The sequence below is a fragment of the Sapajus apella genome, unplaced genomic scaffold (genome assembly GCF_009761245.1).
Source record: "Sapajus apella isolate SASKATOON/1434 unplaced genomic scaffold, GSC_monkey_1.0 scaffold8, whole genome shotgun sequence".
NCBI classification, from domain to species: Eukaryota; Metazoa; Chordata; class Mammalia; order Primates; family Cebidae; genus Sapajus; species Sapajus apella.
This window is the reverse complement of record NW_022436948.1, coordinates 11,863,866-11,877,280: the sequence shown is the minus strand read 5'-3', so window position 1 is coordinate 11,877,280 and position 13,415 is coordinate 11,863,866.

Below are 13,415 nucleotides of genomic sequence, written 5' to 3'. Positions count from 1 at the left end.
GGAGGGCATTGATTAAAATTGGAGGGAGAAGGGAGCTTTTTGGTTGCAGGTGACAGTTAGGTGTAAAGAGCCACCAACTCAAAGTGTCCCTGAGTTTGGGGTGCTCTGAAGTGGGATGGTCCTCATGCAGAATGGGAGGATTTGGTTTTTACCTGATCTCTGTCACCCGCTGATACCTTTGTCTCATCCATTATCCTCAGCCACACCTCATCTACTAATTAATTAATTAATTTTTTATCGAGACAGGGTCTTGCTCTGTCACCCAGGCTGGAGTGCAGAGGTGTGACTATGGCTTACTGTAGCCTCTGCCTCCCGAGTTCAAGTGATTCTCCTGAGTAGCTGGCACTACAGGCATGCATCACCAGGCCTGGCTCATTTTTGTAGAGAGTGTTTTGCCATGTTGCTCAGGCTGGTCTTGAACTCCTGAGCTCAAGCGACCCTCCCGCCTTGGCCTCCCAAAGTGCTGTGATTACAGGAGTGAGCCATCGCACCCAGCCCACCCTCTCTATTAGAAAATAGAAAGCTCTTGCTGCTTTCTCTTCACTGGGGCCAACAGAACCTGTTCATCTAAAGTCTTCTCTCTCAACAAAATTCTCCCCACAGCCTTGGTGTGCAGCAGTTCATGCAAATAAACCCAGAGGATGATACCAATCTGGACTCTTCATTCTATGTTGAGCTCCCGTCCTCTGCCCATGGCTTAAAGCTTCTCTGGCTCATTGGACATTTGGGCACGGTTCCCACCTGCACACCTCAAGTCTTGGGATGAAAGGGTCCATGGCTCTGGCCTCATGAATCCTTCCCACAGCAAAGCCAGGCCAGCTTTTCTATGGACACAAACCAGGCCCTCATCCCTTGCCTGCTCCCCAATTCCCATAGGCTGAGATGGCCCTGCAGGATAGGCGGGACCTTGGCAGGCAGACGGGATGGGAGGAAAGCACTGGTCCTCCCCCCAAGGCGTCCCTGTGGTGGCAGCCAGCTTGGGCTTTTGTGCCTCTCCCTGACTGGCTCCCAGTTCCCAGAGTCTGGTTCCCAGTCCCTGGAGAAGCCTGGAGCCTTGCAAGGGGCTGAAGCAGGCTGTGCACCAAGTGTTGCCTATTAACCAATGTGCCTTCTGCTTCTCCATGCTCTATTTTTCAAATACATGTGATCACGTCGATGAATAAAATGCCAACTTAAAGGTTTTAGTAATATATCATTTACTGGCGAGGTGGCTCACGCCTATAATCCCAGCACTTTGGGAGGCCAAGGTGGGCAGATCACCTGAGGTCAGGAGTTCGAGACCAGCATGACCAACATGGTGAAACCCCGTCTTTACTAAAAATACAAAAATGAGCTGGGTGTGGTGGCACACACCTGTAATCCCAGTTATTCAGGAGGCTAAGACAGGGGAATTGCTTGAACCCAGGAGGCAGAAGTTGCAGTGAGCCGAGACTGCACCACTGCACTCCAGCCTGGGCAACAGAGCAAGACTGTCTAAAAACAAAAAACAAAAAACCCCACAGCTATGTATATATACACTTATATGTATATATACATATAAGTGTATATATACATAGTTATGGGTTTATATATATATGTATATATATATATATCTCCATATTCTTAACAGAGACTAATATTTAATACAGACTAACATTTACCATATACTAAAATATAATGGGGACAAATGAAATGATTTGACATTACTATGGGCCGAATGGTGTCCCCCCAAAATTTATATGTTGAAGCGCTAACCTCTAGTACCTCAGGTTGTGAATGGATTTGGAGATAGGGGCTTTAAAGAGTTAAAATGAGCCTGTTGGTGAGCCCTGACCCAATCGGACTGGTGTCCTTGTAAGAAGAGATTGGGACACACAGAGACAGCAAAGCACACAGAGGAAACACCCTGTGAAGACACAGAAAGAAGGCGGGGGTCTGCAAGCCAGGGAGAGAGGCCTCAGGAGAAACCACACCTGCCAGGCCCTTGATCTTGGACTTCCAGGCTCCAGGACTGCGAGAGAATTTCTGCTGTTTAAGTCACCCAGTCGGCTGGGTGTGGTGGCTCATGCCTGTAATCCCAGCACTTTGGGAGACTGAGATGGGAGGATCACCTGAGATCAGGAGTTTGAGACCAGCCTGGCCAACATGGTGAAACCCCGTCTCTACAAAAATACAAAAATTAGCCAGGTGTGGTGGTGCATGCCTGTAATCCCAGCTACCTGGGAGGCTGAGGCAGGAGAGTGGCTGGAACCTGGGAGGTGGAGGTTGCAGTGAGCCGAGATCACACCACGGCACTACTGCCTGGGCAACAGAGCAAGACTGTCTCAATAAATAAATAAATAAATAAAGTAAGCCAGGCTATATATACTATGCTGTTAGGGCAGCCCGAGCAGACCAATACAGCCATGAAAAGAGGCATCGACTGGAAAGGTTGTCTGGTACTGTTCCCACTTCCGGCCACCTGTGGATGAAGCTGGAGGGGATCGTGCCTGGTCAGCTCTTCTCCATCCCCAGGGACCCGTGAGATGCACTTGAGGATCGTTGCTCTCAGTGCTGAGATGTGTGCGCTTGGTTGTTGGATCTGTAGGGCTTTTGTTGCAAGTGAGGCTCACAAGGCCACAAGGCAGGTTGCAGACAAGATGGCAGCCGAAGCTGTGGCCCAGGACCACTGCTGACCACCCCAGGGCACCCTGGACACTGGCTCTACTGGCCCTGCCCCTCAGTGTGGCTCCGTGCTGCTGGAAGGGCTTCCCGTGGGCACCCTTCTCACCCCATCAGCTATTGAGTCAGAATCCAGGAGGGCACATCTGATTGGCTGGGCCTAGGTCACGTGCTTGAGCCCCAGCAGCAAAGGAGGCTGGAAAAGGCGGGAGTCAAGGGGCTCGGCTTGTGTACCAGGAGGCTTTCTGCCCTGCCTCCTACAAGATTCACCCATAAATAGAGGATTTCCTGAACCCAGGAAGGGAGTTCAGATGCTGGGAAGCCAGGATGATTACAAATGTTCTCTATGTTAGGGTGTGTGTGCATGTGCAGGGCAGGGCTGGGAAGGAGCAGAGTGGTTAAGAGAATGAGCTTCGGCATCACGCAGGTGGGCCTGAGTACCAGCAGTCACTTACTGTCTCTCAGTCCTGGCGATATACAGCCTGGCCCAGCCTCAGTTTTCTTGTCAGCAAAGCTGGGATACTGATGCCTGTCTCACAAAATGGTGTTATTATAGTAGATGTTATAATTAGAAATATCATGATAGCCATCATGACATGGTGAGGTATATCATAACATGGTGTACCTCAGTCATGAACTCTAAGCCTAATCGTAAAGTCTGGTTAGACTGACCTTCGAATTTTTACCTGTCTCTCCAGCACAGATAGTCAAATCAGCTTTTTAAGCCTGAGTCCTGATGCAGTCCTCAAACGGCAGGTGCTTTTAAAAGGATTAACCTAAGCTCTAAGTAGAAAGTTGTTTTGTTTTGTTTTTTGAGACAGAGTCTTGCTCTGTCACCAGGCTGGAGTGCAGTCGCACAATCTTCGCTCACTGCAACCTCCGCCTCCCTGGTTCAAGCTTTTCTCCTGCCTCAGCCTTGAAGTAGCTGGGACTACAGGTACATGCCATCATGCTAATTTTTTTGTATTTTTAGTAGAGAGGGGGTTTCACTGTGTTAGCCAGGATGGTCTCAATCTCCTGACCCTGTGATCTGCCCACCTTGGCCTCCCAAAGTGCTGGCATTACAGGCCACCGCGTGCCTGGTCAAGTATAAAGTTTTTATTGCTGTTTTATCCTTTTCTGTGGTGACCCTCTGACATTTTATGTATATGTCAAACTTTTATACATATACATATATAAGACTCTATAGTCTTATGTAGCAATGACTGGTTGGGTATATCAAAGTCCTTTATAGCTCTAAGTTCAGAAAAGTAAATAGAAGGAGAAGGGAATTAAAAGACTAAGACAAAATAAAAGAATTGTCTTTTTCACTGGAATTTGAAGGAGATGGAGTTTGGAAGAGGGAGAGTTGGAGGGGTAGTTCAGCAGCTGGTTTTACCAGCAAATAGGCCAATTAGGAGGGGTCACTGGAGTTTATTAACATGAAATCCTTAATGGGTGGGCACTGTGGCACAGAGAGACCTGGAGTGTGTGCTGTGTGTACCCCAGCCAATGCACACAGGACTCCTGCAAACAGGCTCCTTGACTGAAGTGTTTCTGTGAAACTTTCGTAAAAAGATATTGATGTTCAGAGTAATCCTATGTAGATCCAGAAACCATCAAACAAAGTTTAGATTCTATTCAGTAGATTTTTACCATGAAGCACATTTCATTGTGTTCTCATTCTTGGAAGCTTAGGGATGGATGAATGATGTAAATTGCAATCCTCTATCGACCACAATGTTGAACAGAGCAGAATACTCTGATCCTCTGTTCTCCTGCCTACTTGAATAGTTACCTAAATCTGATTGTTAAATAGGCCCATAATGTTTACAGGACAGACTTCTTATTTTCTCACATAGGGAAAAAAATGAGTACATGAAACATGGTCGATTTCATGATTGTATCAAATTGGGAAGAATTTAACTTCAAACCAGTATATTTGCACCAAAATTCTTGATAAAGACAGGACAAGACTGGACATGGTGGTTCATGTCTGTAATCTGAAAGTTTTATATACTGTTTTGGGAGGCTGAGGCAGGTGGATCATTTGAGGTCAGGAGTTCAAGACCAACCTGGCCAACATGGTGAAACCCCATCTCTGCTAAAAATACAAAAATTAGCTCAGTGTGGTGGCATGTACCGGTAGTCCCAGCTACTCGGGAGGCTGAGGCACAAGAATTGCTTGAGCCCAGGAGGTGGAGGTTGCAGTAAGCTCAGATTGTGCCACTGTACTCCAGCCTGGGCGACAGAGTGAGACTCTGTCCCAAAAAACAAAATCAAAACCAAATGCAAAAAAAAAAAAAAAAAAAAAGAAAGAAAGAAAAGAAAAGAAAAAATGGAATGGTGCGATGAGCAGAGAATTACAGAAAGCAGCTTTTTATCCATGTCCCATCTTGGTCTTACAACATCAGTAATCCCTTGGATTATCAGATCATATCTGCTTTGGGGCAGAAAGCTCCTGAAATGACTGATTTGCCCAGGCCTGGGTTTGTGTGGCCTCATACTTCTTCTGTCCTATTTGAGTTAGTCATGCCCTGGAGACACAGAAAGGAGGAGGGGAGTAGGTGGAGGACAGTCCTCTGGGAATGGTGAGAGTTGGGTAGAGGAGGTGGGTTTGGAAAGATTCATCCATATGGTCAACAAATGTCTACTGAGCACCTACAATACGTCAGGCATGGTTCTAGGTACTGGGGATACAACAGGGAACAGAACGGACACGCCTCCTGCTCTCACGGTAGGTGTGCGGTTTTCAGGTTACTCTGGACCAAAAGGATGAACACTGGGAAAGATGAAGGAGAGAGTGAGTGTTGTGTAGAGGACTGCAGGTGGGCTTGCTTCTTTTATACATTCGTTCAATTAATCCATCATTTATGGCCCACCTTCCATGGGCAGATTTTATGCAAGACACTGGGGATACGGAGATGACCAAGTCTCATCTCTTGCACTTGAGAAGTTCAAAGTCTGGGGCACCGAGGCACAGGCTTTTTAGGACAGGATATCTGAGGTCTGCTACAAGAAGGCTCAGAGGAAAAATATGCCAATTCTGCTGGAGAGGATTTGAAAGGTTTTCTAGAAGAAGAGAAAGAATGCTGATTGCCAGCCTTAAGAGACAGTTGAGAGCTTGCCAGGTAGCAGAGAGAGCAGAAGATTCTAGGCAGAGGGAATGAGAAGACATCCATTGGGGGAAGGGGACACTAAAAGAAGGCTGTTAGGCAGGGGAAGGCTGATGGCGGAGAGCCTTCATGGGAATTGTGATTTTAATTTAATTTGACACATGATGGGGGCCACAGCCGGGTTCAGGAAGTAACTCCATGAAAATTACATTTGAGGTCGATAACTTCTCTGTGCTTTTTCAGGAACACGTCCTTAAACAGAGAATACTTATTAGCAGTCTAATTAAGGCCCTTAACAGGAGGGACAGTAATTTGTTGGGTTTTAGAAGACTTAGTACAATAAATATATTGATTGAGTTTGGGTTTGCCAAGGAATTAAAGAGTCTGCACTTCCCTAATAAAAGTAAAATGAAAATACATTTTGGAAAACTAACAGTAAGACAGTAATGACGATAATGAATCAGAAGTCCTTTGTCCACAAACCATTGTGGTTGACAATAAGAGGTTAGACATTACCCCAATTAGTAGAGAAATTATGATTAGCTGTTGCTTTTTAAAAATAGATATTTACTGCTGGTTTCTGGGGAGAAGGGAGAAGCAGAAAGGGGTAGGTGCTGATGGCTTTGAAGGGCATCAGCTATGCCCCTTCCATTCTCATTTTCTCTTCCCTCGTTCCCTTTTCCAAACTGAGGAGCTGGACTCCATGCCTGGGTGGGCAGAGGGAAGAGGAGGAAGACCTGGGAGATGGCTGGAGAGAAGAACAAGCCAAATCCTTATGTACATCTTGGTATGCTTGTGCTCTTGCTTTAATTTTTTTATATCTTGCAATTTAGTGAATTTGGAGCTCCAAAACATCTCTTGGATCTTGCCTTGGGGCTCTGGTTCTCAACCTTGGCAGGCAGCAGAAACCCTTAAACAAAAGGTTAAAAATTGCATGTTCCCAGCCCCTTCCTCCCTGCCCCTTCCTAGGTCTTCTGTTTACTGGGATGTGGAGAGGAAGTCCAAACTCTGTAGTTTCTAAAGTTCCACAGCGGGGATTTGGATTATTTACCTGGGGTTAAGGTACTGACTTGGAGGCTCACTTGTTGTATTAATCTGTTTTTATGCTGCTGATAAAGACATACCCAAGACTGGGTAATTTCCAAAGAAAAAGAGGTTTAATGGACTCACAGTTCCATGTGGCTGGGGAGGTCTCACAATCAGGGCAGAAGGCAATAGGCACATCTTACATGGCAGCAGACAAGAGAGAATGAGAATGAAGTGAAAGGGGTTTCCTCTTATAAAACCATCAGTTCTCATGAGACTTATTCCCTACCATGAGAACAGTATGGGAGAAACTGCACCCATGATTCAGTTATTTCACACTGGGTCCCTCCCACAACCTGTGAGAATTATGGGAGCTACAGTTCAAGATGATATTTGGGTGGGGACACAGCCAATAGTGTATCACTTGTGTTCTCTCTCTCTCTTTCATTTTTTATCTTTTTGAGACAGAGTCTCTCTGTTGCCCAGGCTGCAGTGCAGTGGCACGAACATGGCTTACTGCAGCCTTGACCTCCTGGTTGCAAGTGATCCTCCTGTCTCAGCCTCCGGAGTGGCTGGGACCACAGGGATATGCCACCACACAAGGGTAATTTTTCAAATTTTTATTTTGTAGAGATGGGGTCTTGCCTTGTTGGCCAGGCTGGTCTCAAACTCCTGGGCTTAAGCAATTCTCCCGCCTTGGCCTCCCAAAATGCTGGGATCACAGGAGTGAGCCACCATACTCAGCCTCACTTGTGTCATCTGGAGCCCTATTTTAGATGTAAGTAGCCCTGGGAAGGTGGTGCTGCTCTAGACTTTCCATGGCTGTTTTGCCAGGTGTGCAGCAGAACTGGTGTGCCCATCTGGGGTAGGGCAATGGGGCACAGGGAGGGCTCAGAAATAAGATTCTGGAAGGAGTTTGGAGCATGGCAGCACTGGGTGCCTTCAGGGTGCAAAACAGCACAGGACAAGGTAGATAAAGATCTAGATGGTTGGAGAGGCTTCCAGAAGAGAGGCAATAGGGAGCTGGGTCTTGGCTGTGCAGGCCCACGCCCTTGGACCTCAGGCACACTTATCTCCAGCCTCTCCTCTTCCCTGCTGTGGGTGGGGCATGCCCATCCGCTGAGGAAATACCTGGAAAGAAACCGTGGCACAACCATCTAACGCTGGTGCTTTTCCACTCCGTATACTGATCTGGAACTCCTGGCACATACTCCCGTGTGATTTCGTGGAACACTGGGCTTCTCTGGAGGAGTCTTTCAGCGTTGGCTGCACCCTGAAACGGTGGCCTGGTGACTCTGTGGAGGTCACCACAGATGTTCTTTTGCTCTGGGTCATCCCCCATCTTCAGCTGCCCTCCCACTGGTCTTGTGTTGCTCATCTTCAGTAATTTGTGATAAGGGGATACGTTTTTATCACTGTAGCCTCAGCCTGCCACCTGCCTCCCGGTTTTCCTTTTGCCTTCAGAAACTAGTTACTTTCCTCCAATGCCATCTTAAAACAAACATGGTTTTGGCGCAACAAGCCTGCCTCCTTGAGGTAACAGCTGCTCCCCCGTGCCAGTTTCTATTCCGCCCTCATGTGCTCCTTCCCCCTATTCCTCTTTGTTTCTCTGCCCTTCCTCCTCCGAGGGCACCAGGGCAGCCAAACCATATCACTTGTGTTCTTAAACAATATAAATTTCTGCAGGATGTCCTCCTACCAGGGGCTGCCTAGTGACCAGCAGAAGATTCCGATCATTGCAGGTCTCCCTTTACGTTTTCCAGCAGCGTTTTAAGGTCTTTGCTGCAAGGCAAAAGCTGGTTTTTCATCCTTCCTCCTTATCCATTCTTCTGATCCTGGAGTCAGTCTGGTGTGTAGACAGTTCCACGCATACTCTGTATTAGGGATCCTGAAAGAGACAAAGCTAAAAGGGACTTGTTCTATTTCAAGAAGAGACTTAAACAAGACAGAATTCTCTTTCCTTCTTATGAGACTGAGAATAAGCCGTCTAGCAGCCCTTAGTGTCAGCCTCCCAGGCTCCCTCTGCCATATTGCTTTGCCATCTCTAGGGTGTTGCTACCTTTTACAGGACCCACAACGGCTCACAATCATTTATTGATCCAGGTAGTAGGAAGCCCTTTCAGGGCCTGATTCAGAAGTTGTACACATCACTGCCACTCACATTGCATTGGTTAGCTCTCAGTAACATATCCTTACTTAGAGGCAGGTGAGGCTGGGAAATGTAGTCTTTATGTGGGTGTCTAGGGAACCAGTGAAAATCTCTGTTAAGTATTAGAAGACTTAAAAAGATAAATGTTTCATGCATGTGTAAGAAAATGGCATTCTTTAATTGTTGAATGCAGAATTCTGTATATGGCCATTAGTTCAAGCTTATAATTTGTGTGGCTGTTTTGTCTGCCTGATCCATCAGTAACAGAGACCTATCAATAATTGAGACCTCACTTGATGATAGTGGGTTTGTCAATTTCTCCATGTATTTCTATCAGTTTTTTGTTTTATATATTTTGAGGTTAATTAGATGCATTCATATTTACTGATTGTAATGTGGATTTGTCAATTTCCCCATGTATTTCTATCAATTTTTTATTTTATGCATTTTGAGTTTTGTTCATTAGATGCATTCATATTTAGCTTTTCATGTCTTCTTCAAGAACTACCCATTTTCTCTGCATCCAGTGATCCTCTCTAGCCCTAAGCATTTTTTTAAAGTATATTTATCTTACATTGACACATGTTACCTCTCTTCATTCTTTTAATTTCAGCATTTTCATGTTTTTATACTTTATATACACCTTTTATAATAGTATGTAGGTAGATTTTGTTTTTTAAATTCAATCTGATTTCTTTTAGTTGGCAAATTTAGACCATTTATATTGTTTTATTTTTATTTTTAAATTTTAATTTAATTCAATTAATTTATTTATTTTAAGATGGTGTCTCGCTCAGTCACCCAGGCTGGACTACAGTGATACAATCTCAGCTCACTGCAGCCTCTGCCCCTGAAGTTCAAGCAATTCTCCTGCCTCAGCCTGCTGAGTAGCTGGGATTACAGGCACGTGCCACCATGCGTAGCTAATTTTTTGTATTTTTTGTAGAGATGGGGTTTGGCCGTGTTGCCCACGCTAGTCTTGAACTCCTGACTTCAGGTTATCTGGCCATATCAGTCTCCCAAAGTGCTGAGATTATAGGCATGAGCCACCACTCCCGGCCAGATTTTAAATGTATTTAAACTTTTTTTCTGCCTTCTTAATTTAAATTTAAATTAAAAATTAAAAATTGGCCAGTGCAGTGGCTCTTGCCTATAATCCCAGCACGTTGGGAGGAAAGGTGGAAGGATCACTTGAGCCCAGGAGTTTGAGATCAGCCTGGGTCACATAGCGAGACCCCATCTTTACCAAAAATAAAGAAAATTAGCCAGATGTGCTGATGTGTGCCTGCAGTTCCAGCTACTTGGGAAGCTGAGCTGGGAGGACTGCTTGAGCCCAAGAGGTAGAGGCTGCAGTGAGCAGCGACTGCACCACTGCACTGCGGCCAGGAGGACAGAATGAGACCCTGTCAAAAAATTAAAAATTAAAAAATTCTGCTGCTATATAGAAAATTTTGTATCTATGGCTTCTCTTTAGCAAAATAGTTTTAGCATGCCATCAGATCCTTTGAGTTCATCCCATCTCTCATGTTAATATCCACACACAAAAAATGTTCAAGGTACATGATCCCCCTTATTTCACATATTGTTTTGTTTTTTAATTTTTAATTTTTATTTTTAGACACAGTCTTGCTCTGTCACCCAGGCTGGAGTGCAGTGGCTCAATCTCGGCTCACTGCAACCTCGACCTCCTGGGTTCAAGCAATTCTCCTGTCTTAGCCTCCCAAGTAGCTGGGATTACAGGTGCTTGCCACCATGCCCAGCTAGTTTTTTGTATTTTTAGTAAAGACAGAGTTTTGCCATGTTGGCCAGATTGATCTTGAACTCCTGACCTCAGGTAATCCACCCACCTCAACTTCCCAAAGTGCTGGGATTACAGGCATGAGTCAATGCCCAGCCTTATTTCACATATTTCTTGCAGCTTTTTCTGGATTTATTTTTCCAATTTGAATATCACTTCTTCTAAAAGTGTTTTTAAATGTGGATTTTAGCATGGCAAACTTCCTCAAGTCTTGTATGCCTGAGAATATTTTTATTATACCCTACATTTGAATGACAATCTTGCCAGAAATGGAATTTTAAGTTCGAAGTACTTTCCTCAGAACTGTGTTTATTAATATTTTTTAGAGACCAGGTTTCACTCTGTGTCCCAGTCTGGAGTGCAATGGCATGATCACGGCCTGCTTCAGCCTCGACCTCATGGGCTCAAGTGACCCTCCAACCCACTTCAGTCTCTTGAGTAGCTGGGACTTGCGGTGCTACCATTCCCAGCTAATTTTTGTATTTTTTGTAGAGACGGAGTTTCACCATGCTGCCCAGGCTGGTCTTGAACTCCTAAAACTAAGTTATCCTGCTGCCTTGGCCTCCCAAAGTTCTGGAATTACAGGCATGTGCCATGGCTCCCAGCCCTTCAGTACTTTAAAACTCACACTTCATTATCTTTTTGCATTAACTGTTGTGGTTTAAAAGTATCATACTCATTTGGTTATTTTTCCTTTGTAGGTGATATACTCCTTCTGAGAGTTTTCAAAATTTTCTCTTTGAATTTGGTATTCCTAAATTAATCAGTTAATTATTTCCATGATTCTGCATGGTATTCTTAAATTTAATTCTAACGTGGCTAGATGTGGTATTTTCTTCTCTCTCCTTTTGACGTTCTATGCACTCTTTTAATTTAAATATGTTCATCTTTAATGCTTGGAAATGTATCTCCATGAATTTTCCATCTATTTTCTTCTCTTCATTTCTGTTTTTTTTTTTTTTCTATTCTGTGACCTATTGCCTGGATGCCAGCAGTTTTACTCTCATTCTCCAAGTCTTTTAACTTTTATGTTTTTTACACTTGAACTTTCCCCTGCTGCTTTCTGGAGAGTTCCTCAATCTGATTTTCTAATTCACTAATTCATTCTTTAGCTGTATCCATTCAACCATGAAGCCCATTTATTGTGCTCTTTATCCCCATTATGTAATTTCCATACCTTTTATTTTTTCCCTGTTTTTGTTTTATCGTGCTATGTTTAGATGAACAAAGACAGACAATGGGCAAGCATGGGAGAGAACCCCAAATAGGATGCCCCCATTTGGTATTACCCACCAAACAACACTTGAGGCCAGAGCTTCCTCTTCAGATCCTCAGGTGGAAGCAGCAACAGGAACAGGCATGCACAGTTTATCATCCCCAACTCGGGGATTGGGAAGGCAGGGGATGCAGAGGGTACTCAGCCTTCACTTGTGTTCTATGAGGTTTCACTGGAATGGAACTTCTGGGCTGCCCTGATTTTATTCTTGTGTCAGCAGTCTGGGCCACTACTGCCAATTTCTAAAGGCCGAGAAAAGATAGTGATTGTCCCAAGGCAATGATGGAGGAGAAGAGTGGAACTCAAGTTGTTTTTTCTGCTGTAGTCTCCTAGAGCGGCACCAGCTGCCCTGTCCCAGGCTGCAGCGCTTACCACTCCTACCACCACACACACAGCAGTTTCTCTTTCAGTGTTCTCACAGTTTTTTCTTTAGTTTCTTTCTAAACGAAAGAATTAGTCAGCCTTCAACAGAGAAACAGAACAAATAGAATGTGTATATATTTATAGAAAGGGATTTATTACATGGAATTGGCTCATGAGATTATGGAAGCTGACAAATCCAAAATCTGCAGGGTTAGCTGGCAGCCTGGAGACCCAGGAGAAGCAATGCTTTAGTTCTAGTTCCAGTTCAAAGGCAGTCTGCAGGAGACCCAGGAGGAGCCAGTGTTGCAGGTGAAGTCCGAGGCCACCTGCTGCAGAATCCTCTCTTGCTCAGACGAGGACAGTCTTTTTGGTTTTTTTATTCAGACCTTCAACTGTTTGGAGGAGACCCACCAGTATAATGGAGGGCAATCTACCCTAAGTCTATGGATCTAAATGTTAATCTTATTATCCAAAATCAAATGTTAATAATATCCAAAACCAAACTCCCACCTAGATGGTGTTTGGCCAAATATCTGGGCACCCCGTGGCCCAATCACATCAACACATAAAATTAACTATTACACCTGCTACTCCAAGTATGGTCTGAGGACCAGCATTGGCCTCACCTGAGAGCTTCTTTAGAAATGTAGAATCTTGGGCACTTTTGCCAAGATCTTTGCATTGGAATAAGATGTAAATCTCTTCAATTTATTGCGCCAGAGCTTCAGTAAGAACTTTGGATTATGTAAGCGATTCTCTAATGTCCCTTCATAATCAGGGACCTTAAAAGAAATAACAGTGACATAAAACTGCCTAGGCTCACCCCAGACCAATTAAAACCAAATCCCTAGAACAGGGCCAGGCATCTCTTACAGCTTTTTATTGTTGTTGTTGTTTTTGTTTTTGTTTATTTGAGAGGATTTTTGCTCTTGTTGCCCAGACTGGAGTACAATGGTGCCATCTTGGATCACCGCAACTCCGCCTCCCGGGTTCAAGCGGTTCTCCTGCCCCACTTCCCGAGTAGCTGGGATTACAGGCGTGCGCCACCATACCTGCCTAATTTTTTGT